The sequence below is a fragment of the Triticum urartu genome, chromosome 2A (assembly GCF_056163025.1).
Source record: "Triticum urartu cultivar PI428250 chromosome 2A, HENAU_Tu73, whole genome shotgun sequence".
NCBI lineage: Eukaryota > Viridiplantae > Streptophyta > Magnoliopsida > Poales > Poaceae > Triticum > Triticum urartu.
This window is the reverse complement of record NC_141874.1, coordinates 566809344-566828101: the sequence shown is the minus strand read 5'-3', so window position 1 is coordinate 566828101 and position 18758 is coordinate 566809344.

The following is an 18758-nucleotide window of genomic DNA, read 5'->3' as shown; positions in this document are numbered from 1 at the left end:
CCACCATCGCCTCCGCCTCTTCCGTCCGCAGACGCCTCTCGGCCGCGCTGCACGGCGCTCCGCCTGCGCTGCACGGCGCTCCGCCTTGCGCTGGGCGTAGAATTCCTCCTCGGCTCGGACGTCCTGCGGGAAGCGGCGGCGCCACTGCTCCATGGCGTGCTCATCGGCCGCCGCGATGTCAAGGTGGTGCAGCCTCTGCTGGTGGCGGCGGCGGTGCTCGACGGTGACTAGCGTCGGTGGCGGCGCCCGTTGCTCCGCCTCCTGGACGTTCTGCACGTCGCGGAAGTTCATCCCGCGCGGGCTGCGACCGATGCGCCAAGCCGCCGCGTCCCAGGCGCGCGCCGCCTGGTCCGCCGTGTCGAACGTCCCGAGGTTGAAGCGCTGGCCGCCGGCGCGCAGCTCGGCGGAGTGGGCGCCGGTCGAGCGCTGGCGGATGCCGGTGAAGCCGGTGGCGTTGCGGCGCGGCGGCATGGCGGCGCGCGGTGGAGGCGGAGCGCAGCGACGCGTGTGGGCGGAGGCAGAGCAGCTAGCGACGCGTGGGCAGTTTTGGGCGCGTGTGGGGGAGGCAAAGGATGCGGGGTGTTTTATAGGGCGCAGTGGGCGCCAAAATTCCCGCGCGCGCTTCCCGCGCGTTTTCGCGCGCGCTCTTTCTGTGGCGCATGGGGCTGTTGGAAATATGCCCTAGAGGCAATAATAAAAGGATTATTATTATATTTCCTTGTTCATGATAATTGTCTTTTATTCATGCTATAATTGTGTTATCCGGAAATCGTAATACATGTGTGAATACATAGACACCAACATGTCCCTAGTAAGCCTCTAGTTTACTAGCTCGTTGATCAACAGATAGTCATGGTTTCCTGACTATGGACATTGGATGTCATTGATAACGAGATCACATCATTAGGAGAATGATGTGATGAACAAGACCCAATCCTAAGCATAGCACAAGATCGTGTAGTTCGTTTGCTAGAGCTTTTCCAATGTCAAGTATCTTTTCCTTAGACCATGAGATCGTGTAACTCCTGGACACTGTAGGAGTGCTTTGGGTGTACCAAACTCACAACGTAACTGGGTGACTATAATGGTATACTACGGGTATCTCTGAAAGTGTCTGTTGGGTTGACACGGATCGAGACTGGGATTTGTCACTCCGTATGACGGAGAGGTATCTCTGGGCCCACTCGGTAATGCATCATCACAATGAGCTCAAAGTGACCAAGTGTTTGGTCACGGGATCATGCATTATGGTATGAGTAAAGTGACTTGCCCGTAACGAGATTGAACGAGGTACTGGGATACCGACGATCGAATCTCGGGCAAGTAACGTACCGATTGACAAAGGGAATTGCATACGGGGTTGCTTGAATCCTCGACATCGTGGTTCATCCGATGAGATCATCGAGGAGCATGTGGGAGCCAACATGGGTATCCAGATCCCGCTGTTGGTTATTGGCCGGAGAGCCGTCTCGGTCATGTCTACGTGTCTCCCGAACCCGTAGGGTCTACACACTTAAGGTTCAGTGACGCTAGGGTTGTAGAGATATGAGTATGCAGTAACCCGAAAGTTGTTCGGAGTCCCGGATGAGATCCTGGACGTCACGAGGAGTTCCGAAATGGTCCGGAGGTGAATAATTATATATAGGAAGTGCAGCTTCGGCCATCGGGAGAGTTTCAGGGGTCACCGGCATTGTATCGGGACCACCGGAAGGGTCCCGGGGGTCCACCGGGTGGGGCCACCTATCCCGGAGGACCCCATGGGCTGAAGTGGGGAGGGGAACCAGCCCCTGGTGGGCTGGTGAGCCCCCCTTGGGCCCCCCTCATGCGCCTAGGGTTGGGAACTGACATGCACTAGTTGCATAAGGTGGCTAGCGGGTGTCTGTCTCTCCCACTTTAGTTGGAGCGGATTCGACGAAAAGGGTCCTTATGAAGGGTAAATAGAAGTTGACAAATCACGTTGTGGCTTTTACGTAGGTAAGAAAACGTTCTTGCTAGAACCCTATTGCAGCCACGTAAAACTTGCAACAACAATTAGAGGACGTCTAACTTGTTTTTGCAGCAAGTGTTTTGTGATGTGATATGGCCAAAGTTGTGATGAATGATGAATGATATAATGTGATGTATGAGATCATGTTCTTGTAATAGGAATCACGACTTTCATGTCGATGAGTATGACAACCGGGAGGAGCCATAGGAGTTGTCTTTATTTTGTATGACCCGCGTGTCATTGAGAAACGCCATGTAAATTACTTTACTTTATTGCTAAACGTGTTAGCCATAGTGGTAGAAGTAATAGTTGGCGAGCAACTTCATGGAGACACGATGATGGAGATCATGGTGTCATGCCGGTGACAAGATGATCATGGAGCCCCAAGATGGAGATCAAAGGAGCTATATGATATTGGCCATATCATGTCACTATTATTTGATTGCATGTGATGTTTATCATGTTTTTGCATCTTGTTTACTTAGAATGACGGTAGTAAATAAGATGATCCCTCATAATAATTTTAAGAAAGTGTTCCCCCTAACTGTGCGCCGTTGCGACAGTTTGTTGTTTTGAAGCACCACGTGATGATCGGGTGTGATAGATTCCAACGTTCACATACAACGGGTGTAAGACAGATTTACACATGCAAACACTTAGGTTAACTTGACGAGCCTAGCATGTACAGACATGGCCTCGGAACACAAGAGACTGAAAGGTCGAACATGAGTCGTATGAAAGATATGATCAACATGGAGATGTTCACCGATGATGACTAGTCCGTCTCACGTGATGATCGGACACAGCCTAGTCGAGTCGGATCATGTTTCACTTAGATGACTAGAGGGATGTCTAATCTGAGTGGGAGTTCATTAAATAATTTGATTAGATGAACTTAATTATCATGAACTTAGTCTAAAAATCTTTGCATAAATGTCTTGTAGATCAAATGGCCAACGCTCATGTCAACATGAACTTCAACGCATTCCTAGAGAAAACCAAGCTGAAAGATGATGGCAGCAACTATTCGGACTGGGTCCGGAACCTGAGGACTATCCTCATAGCCGCCAAGAAAGATTATGTCCTAGAAGCACCGCTAGGTGACGCACCCGTCCCACAGAACCAAGACGTTATGAATGCTTGGCAGTCACGTGCTAATGATTACTCCCTCGTTCAGTGCGGCATGCTTTACAGCTTAGAACCGGGGCTCCAAAAGCGTTTTGAGAAACACAGAGCATATGAGATGTTCGAAGAGCTGAAAATGGTTTTCCAGGCTCATGCCCGGGTCGAGAGATATGAAGTCTCCGACAAGTTCTTCAGCTGTAAGATGGAGGAAAATAGTTCTGTCAGTGAGCACATACTCAAAATGTCTGGGTTGCATAACCGCTTGACTCAGCTGGAAGTTAACCTCCTGGAAGAGGCGGTCATTGACAGAATCCTTCAGTCGCTCCCACCTAGCTACAAGAGCTTTGTGATGAACTACAATATGCAGGGGATGGAAAAGACCATTCCTGAAGTATTTGCAATGCTAAAATCAGCAGAGGTAGAAATCAAAAAGGAACATCAAGTGTTGATGGTCAATAAAACCACCAATTTCAAGAAAGGAAAGGGTAAGAAGAACTTCAAGAAGGACGGCAAGGATGTTGCCGCGCCCGGTAAGCCAGTTGCCGGGAAGAAGTCAAAGAATGGACCCAAGCCTGAGACTGAATGCTTTTATTGCAAAGGGAAGGGTCACTGGAAGCGAAACTGCCCCAAATACTTAGCGGACAAGAAGGCCGGCAACACTAAAGGTATATGTGATATACATGTAATTGATGTGTACCTTACCAGTGCTCGTAGTAGCTCCTGTGTATTTGATACCGGTGTCGTTGCTCATATTTGTAACTCAAAGCAGGAGCTGCGGAATAAGCGGAGACTGGCGAAGGACGAGGTGACGATGCGCGTCGGGAATGGTTCCAAGGTCGATGTGATCGCCGTCGGCACGCTACCTCTACATTTACCTATGGGATTAGTTTTAAACCTCAATAATTGTTATTTAGTGCCAAGTTTGAGCATGAACATTGTATCAGGATCTCGTTTAATACGAGATGGCTACTCATTTAAATCCGAGAATAATGGTTGTTCTATTTATATGAGAGATATGTTTTATGGTCATACTCCGATGGTCAATGGTTTATTCTTAATGAATCTCGAACATGATGTTACACATATTCATAGTGTGAATACCAAAAGATGTAAAGTTGATAATGATAGTCCCACATACTTGTGGCACTGCCGCCTTGGTCACATTGGTGTCAAGCGCATGAAGAAGCTCCATGCTGATGGACTTTTAGAGTCTCTCAATTATGAATCATTTGACACATGCGAACCATGCCTCATGGGCAAAATGACCAAGACTTCGTTCTCCGGAACAATGGAGCGAGCAACCAACTTATTGGAAATCATACATACTGATGTTTGCGGTCCAATGAGCGTTGAGGCTCGCGGAGGATATCGTTATGTTCTCACTCTCACTGATGACTTGAGTAGATATGGGTATGTCTACTTAATGAAACACAAGTCTGAGACCTTTGAAAAGTTCAAGGAATTTTAGAATGAGGTAGAGAATCAATGTGACCGAAAAATAAAGTTCTTACGATCAGATCGTGGAGGAGAATATTTGAGTCACGAATTTGGCACACACTTAAGGAAATGTGGAATCATTTCACAACTCACGCTGCCTGGAACACCTCAACGTAACGGTGTGTCCGAACGTCGTAATCGCACTCTATTGGATATGGTGCAATCTATGATGTCCCTTACTGATTTACCGCTATCTTTTTGGGGATACGCTCTAGAGACAGCTACATTCACTTTAAATAGGGCACCGTCTAAATCCGTTGAGACGACACCGTATGAATTATGGTTTGGGAAGAAACCTAAGCTATCGTTTCTAAAAGTTTGGGGATGCGATGCTTATGTCAAGAAACTTCAACCTAAAAAGCTCGAACCTAAGTCGGAAAAATGCGTCTTCATAGGATACCCTAAGGAAACCATTGGGTATACCTTCTACCTTAGATCCAAAGGCAAGATCTTTGTTGCCAAGAACGGATCCTTTCTGGAAAAAGAGTTTCTCTCGAAAGGAGTAAGTGGGAGGAAAGTAGAACTCGATGAAGTACTACCTCTTGAACCGGAAAGTAGTGCAGCTCAGGAAAATGTTCCTGTGGTGCCTACATCCACTGGAGAGGAAATTAATGATGATGATCAAGGTACTTCAAATCAAGTTGCTACTGAACTTCGTAGGTCCACAAGGACACGTTCCACACCAGAGTGGTATGGCAACCCTGTCCTAGAAATCATGTTGTTGGACAACGATGAACCTTCAAACTATGAAGAAGCGATGGCGGGCCCAGATTCCAACAAATGGCTTGAAGCCATGCAATCCGAGATAGGATCCATGTATGAAAACAAAGTATGGACTTTGACAGACTTGCCCGATGATCGGCGAGCGATAGAAAACAAATGGATCTTTAAGAAGAAGACGGATGCGGATGGTAATGTTACCATCTATAAAGCTCGACTTGTCTCTAAGGGTTATCGGCAAGTTCAAGGGGTTGACTATGATGAGACTTTCTCTCCCGTAGCGAAGCTGAAGTCCGTCCGAATCATGTTAGCAATTGTCGCATACTATGATTATGAGATATGGCAAATGGACGTCAAAACGGCATTCCTTAACGGTTATCTTAAGGAAGAACTGTATATGATGCAGCCGGAAGGTTTTGTCGACCCTAAGAATGCTAACAAGGTATGCAAGCTCCAGCGATCCATTTATGGGCTGGTGCAAGCATCTCGGAGTTGGAACATTCGCTTTGATGAGATGATCAAAGCGTTTGGGTTTATGCAGACTTATGGAGAAGCCTGCGTTTACAAGAAAGTGAGTGGGAGCTCTGTAGCATTTCTCATATTATATGTAGATGACATACTTTTGATGGGAAATGATATAGAACTTTTGGACAACATTAAGGCCTACTTGAATAAGAGTTTTTCAATGAAGGACCTTGGAGAAGCTGCTTATATATTAGGCATCAAGATCTACAGAGATAGATCAAGACGCCTCATAGGTCTTTCACAAAGCACATACCTTGATAAGATATTGAAGAAGTTCAATATGGATCAGTCTAAGAAGGGGTTCTTGCCTGTGTTGCAAGGTGTGAAATTGAGCTCAGCTCAATGTCCGACCACGGCAAAAGATATAGAAGAGATGAGTGTCACCCCCTATGCCTCAGCCATAGGGTCTATTATGTATGCCATGCTGTGTACCAGACTTGATGTAAACCTTGCCGTAAGTTTGGTAGGAAGGTACGAAAGTAATCCCGGCAAGGAACACTGGACAGCGGTCAAGAATATCCTGAAGTACCTGAAAAGGACTAAGGACATGTTTCTCGTTTATGGAGGTGACGAAGAGCTCGTCGTAAAGGGTTACGTCGACGCTAGCTTCGACACAGATCTGGATGACTCTAAGTCACAAACCGGATACGTGTATATGTTGAATGGTGGAGCAGTAAGCTAGTGCAGCTGCAAGCAGAGCGTCGTGGCGGGATCTACATGTGAAGCGGAGTACATGGCAGCCCCGGAGGCAGCACATGAAGCAATTTGGGTGAAGGAGTTCATCACCGACCTAGGAGTCATACCCAATGCGTCGGGGCCGATCAAACTCTTCTGTGACAACACTGGAGCTATTGCACTTGCCAAGGAGCCCAGGTTTCACAAGAAGACTAGGCACATCAAGCGTCGCTTCAACTCCATGCGTGAAAATGTTCAAGATGGAGACATAGAAATTTTCAAAGTGCATACGGATCTAAATGTCACAGATCCATTGACTAAACCTCTTCCGCGAGCAAAACATGATCAACACCAGAACTCTATGGGTGTTCGATTCATCACAATGTAACTAGATTATTGACTCTAGTGCAAGTGGGAGACTGTTGGAAATATGCCCTAGAGGCAATAATAAAAGGATTATTATTATATTTCCTTGTTCGTGATAATTGTCTTTTATTCATGCTATAATTGTGTTATCTGGAAATCGTAATACATGTGTGAATACATAGACACCAACATGTCCCTAGTAAGCATCTAGTTGACTAGCTCGTTGATCAACAGATAGTCATGGTTTCCTGACTATGGACATTGGATGTCATTGATAATGAGATCACATCATTAGGAGAATGATGTGATGGACAAGACCCAATCCTAAGCATAGCACAAGATCGTGTAGTTCGTTTGCTAGAGCTTTTACAATGTCAAGTATATTTTCCTTAGACCATGAGATTGTGTAACTCTCGGACACTGTAGGAGTGCTTTGGGTGTACCAAACGTCACAACGTAACTGGGTGACTATAAAGGTATACTACGGGTATCTCCAAAAGTGTCTGTTGGGTTGACACGGATCGAGACTGGGATTTGTCACTCCGTATGACAGAGAGGTATCTCTGGGCCCACTCGGTAATGCATCATCACAATGAGCTCAAAGTGACCAAGTGTCTGGTCACGGGATCATGCATTACGGTACGAGTAAAGTGACTTGCCGCTAACGAGATTGAACGAGGTATTGGGATACCGACGATCGAATCTCGGGCAAGTAACGTACCGATTGACAAAGGGAATTGCATGCGGGGTTGCTTGAATCCTCGACATCGTGGTTCATTCGATGAGATCATCGAGGAGCATGTGGGAGCCAACATGGGTATCCAGATCCCGCTGTTGGTTATTGGCCGGAGAGCCGTCTCGGTCATGTCTACGTGTCTCCCGAACCCGTAGGGTCTACACACTTAAGGTTCGGTGACGCTAGGGTTGTAGAGATATGAGTATGCAGTAACCCGAAAGTTGTTCGGAGTCCCGGATGAGATCCTGGACGTCACGAGGAGTTCCGGAATGGTCCGGAGGTGAAGAATTATATATAGGAAGTGCAGTTTCGGCCATCGGGAGAGTTTCAGGGGTCACCGGTATTGTACCGGGACCACCGGAAGGGTCCCGGGGGTCCACCGGGTGGGGCCACCTATCCCGGAGGGCTCCATGGGCCGAAGTGGGGAGGGGAACCAGCCCCTGGTGGGCTGGTGCGCCCCCCCTTGGGCCCCCCATGCGCCTAGGGTTGGGAACCCTAGGGGAGGGGGCGCCTCCACTTGCCTTGGGGGGTACTCCACCCCCTTGGCCGCCGCCCCCCCTAGGAGATCCCATCTCCTAGGGCCGGCGCACCCCCCTAGGGGGCCTATATAAAGGGGGGAGGGAGGGTAGCCACACCCCAAGTCTTGGCGCCTCCCTCTCCCCTGCTACACCTCTCCCTCTCGCAGAAGCTCGGCGAAGCCCTGCTGCGATCACTGCTGCATCCACCACCACGCCGTCGTGCTGCTGGATCTCCGTCAACCTCTCCTCCCCCCTTGCTGGATCAAGAAGGAGGAGACGTCATCCGCTCCGTACGTGTGTTGAACGCGGAGGTGCCGTCCGTTCGGCGCTAGGATCTCCGGTGATTTGGATCACGGCGAGTACGACTCCATCATCCACGTTCTCTTGAACGCTTCCGCTCGCGATCTACAAAGGTATGTAGATGCACTCCGATCACTCGTTGCTAGATGAACTCATAGATAGATCTTGGTGAAACCGTAGAAAATTTTTATTTTCTGCAATGTTCCCCAACAGGGGCTACGTGAGCCACAGAATGTGCTATTTCTGTGGCACACCAGGCAGGATGCGCCACAGAATGCGCTATTTTTGTGGCGCACGGTGAAGTGTGCGCCACAGAATTAGCGGAACCAATGATTGGGGCTGTCAGGTGGTGGGACCCGCATAATTTCTGTAGCGCACGTCAAGTCTCTGCGCCACAGAAATTGCTTGTTTTTGTGGCGTGCATTTATCCGTGCGCCACAGAAATATTTCCTGTGGCGCACCGCTGTTAAGTGCGCCACAGAATTGGGTCCCATCTATAAGCCTTTTCCTACTAGTGGTTGAGTAGTTCTTGAGTATTTTGCTGCTCTAGGTGTCTTGCTAAGTGAGCTTGCATGCTTGATTGTTGGTGATATAAGTTGTTTTGATGCATGTGTAGTCCTCTTACAAGTTCCTAGAGTGTTCTCCTCCATTTGGTTTGTTGTAAATTCACTTTTTATGAGATTGTTAAAAAATTCAGAATAGGGAGATGGAGAACTACAACTATGGAGATGTATTTAGAAGGGAAGAATCAAGTTCATCGAGGCCTAGGAGATCAGTTTCTTAATTTAGGCCATCATACAATGAGACTCTTCTAGCACCAACCTTTGGTGAGGATGATTATGGAGATGCTAATGCTTCCATTTTTCCATGTGCAACTTTCATGAACAAAGCAGGGATTCTTGATGATTTCATGAGCCTTGTGACAAGATGCGGTTTGCTTTCTTACATGGCTGATGAGAGTCGTCAGTTTTCTGTACTTACAAAAACCTTTGTTGAGAGCTTTACTTTCAATAACAAGAGGTTTGGCTCCAGTGTTGATTTCATAATCTATGATAAGACCTATTCTTTGTCCTTGGAAAAGTTTTGTGGAATTTTAGGTGTCAAGAATAAAGGGTCAACAAAGAAGATTGGAGACATGCCCGCTGACTTGTTGAGTTGTTACAGGGAGCTCTAAAATGATGATAGTCGCGACACTCATCGGGGCAAGATAAGGAATTTACAACTCCCAGCCATTCACAATTTTGCTTATTATCTGTGCACTAATGTTCTTGGTAGAGGAAACACTAGCAATATTTCTCACTATCAGTTGGCATTTCTGGACGCCGCGCTTAACAGTAACACTAAGTATAATCTTGGTGCTATTGTTGCTCACCGTTTGGCGGCGAAGGGACCCATCTATGGTGGAACTATTGCTTCGCGTGTTCTTGCTCATCTAAATTTGCATGCTAGGTCCAATGATGCGCCACTAGCCCCGCAGAGACTCGATCTTGCCGCCATGAAGCGCCATAATTTTGTCAACTCTAACTCCACTCTTGATAATATGTGTTACAAGATTTTGTTTAATGATGACACGGAGAGGGGAGTTCCCTTGCCACAACCTATTTTGTTTAGCATTGGCAGGAAGCCAAGGTCGCGCTCAAAGGAGGAGTGGAATGCTGAGTTGGTATCCACCAACTACCACGTGGTTACCGAGGAATAACCGCCTTATGTTGAGTACACCACGTACAACACTGGAGCATCCTCGAGTGCTCATCAGGATGAAGAAGCTTCTTCGTCATACCAGGGAGGACACGACGGTTGGGGTATATGGACCCAACCACCACAGTGGCCATGAATTCCACTTAGGCCAAAAGCCTAAGCTTCGGGGGGGGGGGGGGGGGTACCCTGACAATCACACTCATCTACATATCGTATTCTGTCGGTTCTTTGTATATCCATGTTTCGCTTTCTTTCTTTTGTTGTTCTTGCTTTGTTCTTGCTTTCCAAAATACAAAAAGACCAAAAATATTCCTGTTGTTTCTCTTTGGTTATTTCTTTGGTTCTTTGTCTTTGGTTTGCTCAACCTTCTAGTTAGTTTGCTATTTGAAAATCCAAAAAGATTTTTGCTTTGTTTGCTGTTTGCCTTTGTTCTTGCCTTTAAAAATCGAAAACCCAAAAATATTTTGTGTTCTTCTTTGGTTTTGTAAAGTTTGTTGCAGAGTTTAGCGGTCCTTGGTGACTCCATTGGAGTTTGGTTATCATTTTATATCATTCAAGCCACAAGAGAAGAGCAGTAATGACGATCTACACAACTTGAGATGTGGTGAGAGGCTGGTATGAACTCTATTTGTTTTCATTTTTGTACATATGCTCATCCATGTGAACTTGCTAGTTTGTTCATGTAAGGTGTATGCCATTGATGATCACTTGGTAGTACTTGCTCCCTTATGACTAGTTCCAATTTGCTGATAGTAGGTAGCATTGTCATATAGATGTTTGCCTTGCATTGCATTGTTCATGAGAATAGTATGGCATTGTGGTATCCTCCTCTGAATGATTCATTCAAATCGACTTGGCACATGCTCACGCATGCATATGACTAATCAAAGAGTCAATTAGCCTTGATAATTCACATTGCTTCAGAGTTCTTGTATCACTTTTATGTTGTTGTTAATTAGTTCTGTCGCAAGCATGATTATGACAGTTGCTGCTCTCTTGATTGTCGCTCCCAGTCTATTGCTAGCCTTCACTTGTACTGAGTATGATCTCTACTCGTTCATCCAAACTCCAAAAACCCAAAGTAGTGCCAAATGAGTCCACCATACCTTCCTATATGTGGTATTTCACCGCCACTCCAAAGTAAATTACTCGTGTGCTACCTTTCAAAACCTTCAAAATAAACTCCTGTTTTGTGTTCCTGTTTAGCTCATGAGGAAGTAATAGTGGGTTTGTTATCTTCCATACTGAATTTAAGTACCCCTTGACTTGCATGCATAATGTGCTTGTCACTAAACAAAAAGAGAGCTGGTTAGACCATTAAACATTCAAAAAAAAAAGAAAACAAGGGAAACAAAAATAGACACTCCCCCATGGTTTGAGATTGTTGGTGGGCACCCGAGGATTCGGTTAGCCATGGTATGTGATATGCAAGGTTGGGGGGAGTGTCAAACTATATATGTGCATGATATACATGCTTAATATCAACACTTCGGAACCGCTCTCAACTTGTTTAGTATGGAAGATAACAAATACCCTGCTGCCATTCGTTGACAAAACATACATACCTCTCAAAATAGGCTTTTCAATAAGCACTTTTCAACACTTTGTTTTATGCAAAATGAAAAGCTCTAGCACATGAGTAATCCCTGCTTCCCTCTGCGAAGGGCCTTTCTTTTACTTATTATGTTGAGTCTCCATCCTTTCTCTTAGCACCTTCTTGAGAGCACGACTGTCATTCTTAGTGTAATGTGCTTGTCCCGGGATGAGATTAACTGTTGCATATCCTTGATACTTGTATCTTTTGATGATCTCTAATTTTAATCTTCACACTGAACTTCAGAGGTGCCTGGGCATTTATGTTTTGCTGCACCATAGCGGGCAAGCGAGATACCACATTGCCATATCATATCATGAGCATTGTAATCATTCATATATCTATGTGTTCATGTTGTTTATTATTAGTGTTGGAATCTCTTCATAGCTTGCATAACTATTGAGTAGCCTTGTGTGTGCATACTTCTTATTGTGAATCATCTTAGCACTTGATCATATACTGAGTTTATATACATCATATGAAGCAAATGTTTTCGTGAAAGTTCTTCTATCGCTCTCAGTTGCACTGAATTGCTTGAGGGCAAGCTATAGCTAAGCTTGGGGGAGTTGATACGTCCAAAACGTATCTACTTTCCCGAACACTTTTGCTATTGTTTTTCCTCTATCTTGTGTGTTTTTGGATGAAACTAACACGGACTAACGTTGTTTTCAGCAGAATTGCTTTGGTGTCTTGTTTGTGTGCAGAAACATAACTTTCGGGAAATCACGAAGTAAATCTATAAAAGTTATTTTTCAACCCGAAGATCCACGGAGCCAGAAGGAGAAGAGCAGAAGGCCCACGGGGGGCCCACACCATGCCCAGGCGCGGGCCCACCCCTGGCCGCGCCTGGGGGTGGTGTGGCCACCCCATGTGCCCCCCGGACCTCCCCTTCGAGCTATATACTCCCTTGACCCTAAAAACATCGAGAATAGGCTCAGTTTTCGAGAGAGAGTTCCGCTTCGCCACCGCCATCCCGAAACCTCAAATCAGGATCAGAAGTCTCTGTTCTGGCACCCTGCCGGGACGGGGAATTGGAGGAGATCATCGCCGTCATCATCACCAACACCTCTCCATCAACCATCCATGATGCCACCATCCATGTGTGAGTAGTTCCCCTGCTGTAGGTGAGGGGATGGTAGGGATTGGATGATATTGTTCATGTACTATTCATAAGATTGTTATGGGCATAGTGCTTAGTGTCTTTGTTAGTGCTTTGTGACATTGTTGCGGCTTGTTGAGCTTAATGCTTGTCACTTTGGGCCTGAGTGCCATGATCTCAGATCTGAACATATTATTGATTCATGAGGATAATTATTGTTCTTGGTCTTATCTGCAAGTTGTGTACACATATCATTGTCCGAAACCGATGGCCCCAAAGTGACAATAATTGGGACACCCGGAGGGAATGGCTTTGATGTGAGGATCACGTGTGTTCACGGAGTGTTAATGCTTTGCTCCAGTGTTCTATTGAAAGGAACACCTTAATTGCCAGTAGTTCCCTAGAGGCCCCGTAGCAACGGGATGGCATGACAAAAGATGTTGTGCAAGTTCTCCTTGTGAGCACGTACGACTATATATGAACACACGCCTATGGTTATCTAGTACTAGATGCTTTTATCTTATTTATCTGCAATGCCCCTGTCTTATGTGTATTATTAATTCTCTTATCCATGCAACGCCCGTCCATCCATCCCTATACCTACAGTGTTTTGCATCCTGCTGTTTACTGCAATTGTTACTACTGCTGTTTTTATTCCTGTACTACTGTTATTCCATTACTGCCACTTCCATAAAACTGTTACCACTGATAAACCATTGCGAGCAAGATTACTTTCAGGTGTAGCTGAATTGACAACTCATCTGTTAAGGCTTATAAGTATTCTTTGGCTCCCCTTGTGTCGAATCAATAAATTGGGTTTTACTTCCCTCGAAGACTGTGGCGATCCCCTATACTTGTGGGTTATCAGCCATCCAACTGCATCTGTGACTAAATAGTTCACTCACGAAGATATCATCCGAACAAACCATGAGTATTAAGCTGTAAACAACAGACTATTGCATTAAGTAAAGTGTATAAAGTAGATAGTAGAACCACCCCTATTTGGGCAGAGCACCATCTTGTTCTCCCTAGTGGCAACAGCACATCCACATCCTTAGTCGTTTTTGTCGCTCGAGCCTAGGCTTACTGGAGGCATGAACCCACTATCTAGCATAAATAATCCCTCTTGGAGTTGAATGCAACTACTTGGCCAGAGCAACCACTAACAACGAAGAGCATGCAAGATCACAATAACACCAAAGAGATTCAAGATCTATTCAAAGAGAGACTCAAGATCTATACTCAACTTGAACATTATACTCAATAACTAGTCAGATCCCAGCAAACCAACACAAGTAACATTACATAAAGATGATCTTGATCATGTTAGGCAGCTCACAAGATTCATACATGAAGCACAATAATAAGATGATCTCAATCATGTTAGGCAGTCATGAGATTCATACAATGGAGAGAACAACCATCTAGTTACTGCCATGGATCCGTAGTCCTATGGTGAACTACTCACACATCACTCCGGAGGCTGGGATGGTGATGAAGAAGGCCTCCAGTGACGATTCCCCTCTCCGGCAGGGTGCCGGGAAGAGCTTATGATCTCCCCGAGATGATGGTGGCGGCTGGGAACTTTTTTCTGGAACTTTTGCGCTATCTCTTGTCAATATGTTAGTCACAGGAAATCCATAAAAACATCAGGAAGCACAATAAAAACATAGAGTAATTGGTAACAAACAAGCATGGGCATCAAAAATTATCGATACATTTCCAATGTACCACTGCCCTCTGGACTCCGTGTTGGTTTCTTTAAAATAGGGACTTCCAGATTTATTTCGTCCAATTCCAAGAATATTTGTAGAACTACTTTTCTAAAATAAAAAAACAACAGAAAACACGAAACTAGCACTGTGGCATCTTGTTAATAGGTTAGTCCCAGAAAATCCATAAAAATACTACAAAGTACAGAGAAAACATATAGCAATTGGTGTAAAACAAGCATGGAGCATCAAAAATGATAGATACATTTGCAACGTATCACCCACCAACTCACACACGGTTATACATAGGAAAGGTGTGAACGAACTTCGTATCACACATGGTTTTGTCCTGCAAATCGTGTGTACTGAATGGGCTTATTTGGCCCATCACACACAACCCTACCAACTTTCCTGTATAAATGGGACCAGCAGGACATCGTCCTTCCTCACTCCACTCCACAACCGCCACTGAAACCCTACTGTTCTCTGTAAAGCTCACCTGGTCGGCGAGGCGGAAGCTTCTGTTGGCCTTTTACGCTGATGACCTCCCTGTTGTCTTCTTCGTCGTTCACTCGTGCCAATGCGCATGGTCAAACTTCGGACATGCAACCGGTCAAGTAGTTGGCTCATCCTCGTGCCCGTGCCCGACCACCACCATGGCCACTACGCCTGCCGTACTCACCCTGCTCCAGGAGGTATGTACATATTTAACAATGAAAGTTCTAGTTTTATTTATTGCGGATCTACATTGTGAGCATGGTTAGCATGTTAGATTCGTTAGAATACTGAGATCTACACTATAAGCACTGGCGGTGTTCGTATTTTATACTCGTTAGCTTCGTTCGAGTCTTATTATCTTGTGTTAGCTACTATATCTTATTCTCTGCAGCTAGATCGATGAGTTTGCTCCAATATCTTATTGTGTTCGCCCATGTAAGGATCTATTATGTCTGATTGTTGTTTAACTCTTGCTAGCATCTTATAAAATTATTTTGGTAACACCGTATAAGAAGAAAGACTTGGACATGATGTGCCAAGTTTTTTATTTAAGTTTGCTAATGACTTGGACTACATTTGTTGTGTATATATTCCCAGGTACATATATGACAGTTGTGTGCAATTTACCCGTCTTGTGCCATCAATGTTGATTAGCCATCCATTTAGGAAGCTAACCACTACATGTCAGAAAAGAAACAACTTGGCCTACCAGCCCGTTATCCCTAAGGGAACAACGAGAAGTAAGTATCTATGTTGTGGCCACATAATTGTTCGGTCACTTCACTTAATTATTTCACTGACTCACTCTCTTATTACTGTGTAAATTTTAGCTAACATAATGCAATCCACGAGGTGTTTCTACTCAAAAGCCCGTCGCTATTGTAATGTTTGGTGCACTGCATAGAACACTTTTTTAGTTAACAATGTCTTATGCAGTGTTACCAAAATATCACAAGGGTGACACGAAGACCTTCGACATAGAGAGACTACAAGGCCAACATCCAGAGTCTTCGGAACAATATAACCTACAAAAACCATATTACTATCTATTTGTGCCACAATTTTATGTGACTTCTTACGTGTTCTATCTTCATTAATGTTTTTTTATTCTACACTTGTATAATAGGAATATTCCTATTTTGGTAACACTGAAAAGAAGAAAGACTCGCAAGGTGTGCGACATGTTGCATGCATCTTGCGTCTCTAGAAATCTACCTCAACTCAAGGCTACTTTTCTTTAAGGCAATTGACTAATCATATGAAATTACTCATTATATAGTTAATTTTGTTCAGTTTACATATGATCTGACGTTCACGAATATTTTTAAACAATGATAAATTCTTTTTGAGCAGTTAATATAGAGGTGTTCATCTTGCAATGAAAGGAAAGAACTATAAGGAAATTTCCACCCATCACGAAGCCAAAGATGTAACAAAAAATAACTATGAATATTCTCTTCTTTTATCTATCTTTTGTAGCTAGCATTTGAATCTATGAAGAAATATGTATCTATGACATGTGTTGTATCAATACACAATCAAATATAGCTTAAATACATTTTTTCTTTCCTGAAAACCGTGTGAGGCCTCTGGCAATACAACTTTGATGGCCTACTAAATAAGTGTTTACGACCTAAGAAAAACACAGACATACTAAGAAATAAATGGTTTGCGACCCCAATGAGAAACAAACGAAACACGTTACTTACATCGTGTGCGAAAGCAACCAAGTAGCACACGATTATTTTACCGGAATCGTGTGCGCTATCCTCAATATCACATACGGGCGGGAAAACCGTGTGCTTGTTCGCGGTTCATCCCCTCACCCACCGGTAGAGAAGGTTGGGCAAATCATGTGCGACGGTCCAAACATTCACGTGCGATGGTCCGATCTGTACTAGGGATAAGTTCATATTCTTTAGTCATTGATAAACAGACAACCCAACTAAATCAGAAAAACTTACTTGATGTTGGCAATCAAGAAAGCTACATAAGCGAACATATAACTTATAGAAATGTGAGCTAATCCAACCAATCTTGCTTGCCCAATGGAAAGTACCATGGGTTATCTCTCCATTGAATTAAATTATCTAGATGTGTGTGTTCATGAGACATGCTAAAGTCTTAGTTAATTCATGTCAATATTCACGCCAGCAAATCAAGATATCCAAATAAGAACATCCACACCCATAGCGTATACTAATCACCCCGAAAGGATTATATCCATTGCTAAGTTGTGAAGAGTCTAACCATAAGTAATCTCTTAACATCCTGTTGCCCCGGAATAATGTGATATGTTTCCAGTACCAATAACAAGTAACCCATCACCGCGGCGCCGGCCGGCCGCCCCAGTCTACCACCGCTCTCATCCCTCCTCCCTCCTCCCATCCAATCCCCTCCCTCCCGGGTTGCCTCGCGCGGGGCAACTCTGGAGGCCCCCTTCCACCCTAAGCGAGTCCCCGCCTGATCTCTTTCCCTCGGCCGCTGCCGTCGCCGGCGACGGTGGTGGCGGTCACACCCAGCCTATCAAAGATGGGGGGGTGATGGTGGGCGAGCTCCGACGGTCTCCTACGCGCGAGGCGGGTCGTCACCGGGGCGGTGCATGTGGAAAGCCAGTGGTGGCGGAGGTCTTCCCCGGCGGCGTTGAACGGTGGCGAGGCTCTCCTCGCTGCGCGGTTTGGCCGGATCTAGCGAAAGATCGCCCCTGTTCTGCCGTTTTCTTCCTCGATGTTGGCCTCGCCAGTGGGGTTCCGAGCGGCAGATCCAACAGGGTGTCGGCGGGTGGGGGGCTACTAGCTTGGCTTGATTAAAGGTGGAGGTCCTATGATTTAAACTCGCACCGAGAGTTTGATCTGCCGGATGCATGTCCTCATCGATCTAGCTGTAGCGTCGTGTTCCAGAAGGCTCCGCTGGCGTACTCCACTAGGCGACTCATGCCTGGAGATGGCTGGATCGGGTGGGATTCGGTCGTGCGAACCCGTGTTTCTCTGACCGTTTGGTTTTAGAGGGAGCGCTTCGAAGCTCTGTAGGCTATTAATATCATGGAGCATGTTCTCGTTTCATGGTGCTGGCGGAGAATGCCATGGATGCTGAGATCTGAGGACTAGTGATGGTGGTTTGAATTTTTGTGGCGAGCAGGAATTGGCTTGATGATTCACGACTTGGAGCAGTGGTATGCAAGTGGGGGCGACTGCACAGGAGAAGTCCAAAGTCCTACCTCTCAGGGTGAAAATGTGAGGTCTAGCCTTAATTGGTTGTGTCTCGCAATGACCTTGTTGAAGGCATTGTTTAGAGAGCAATGACTTTCTTCAGGGTGAAAACCTAAGATCTATGATCGGGCAACGACGACGCTTGTGCACTGTTCCGTTCTTGGAGGCGTTGCTTTTGGAGAAGCTGGACTTCTGGTGTTGTCTTGGTGGTGTTAGTTTTGTTGTCTCAGGGAGATCATTATAACGGGACTTTTCTTTTTTGTAATTTTTCTTTTTTTCTTTTGGCTGTGTGCATTCATAATGTCGCTAGGACAATATGTTGTTGCAGATGCTGAGTGTAATTGATATCTCTGCGATATCAATATATGCTCTTTGTCGAAAAAAACAAGGAACCCATCCAATCGTACAGGAAAAGAAAAGAACAAGAGAGCAATGGAAATAACACCGGAAGCTTTGTTCACTTGTCTCTTCTTTACCTTTTCTTTCTCTCTCTCTTCGT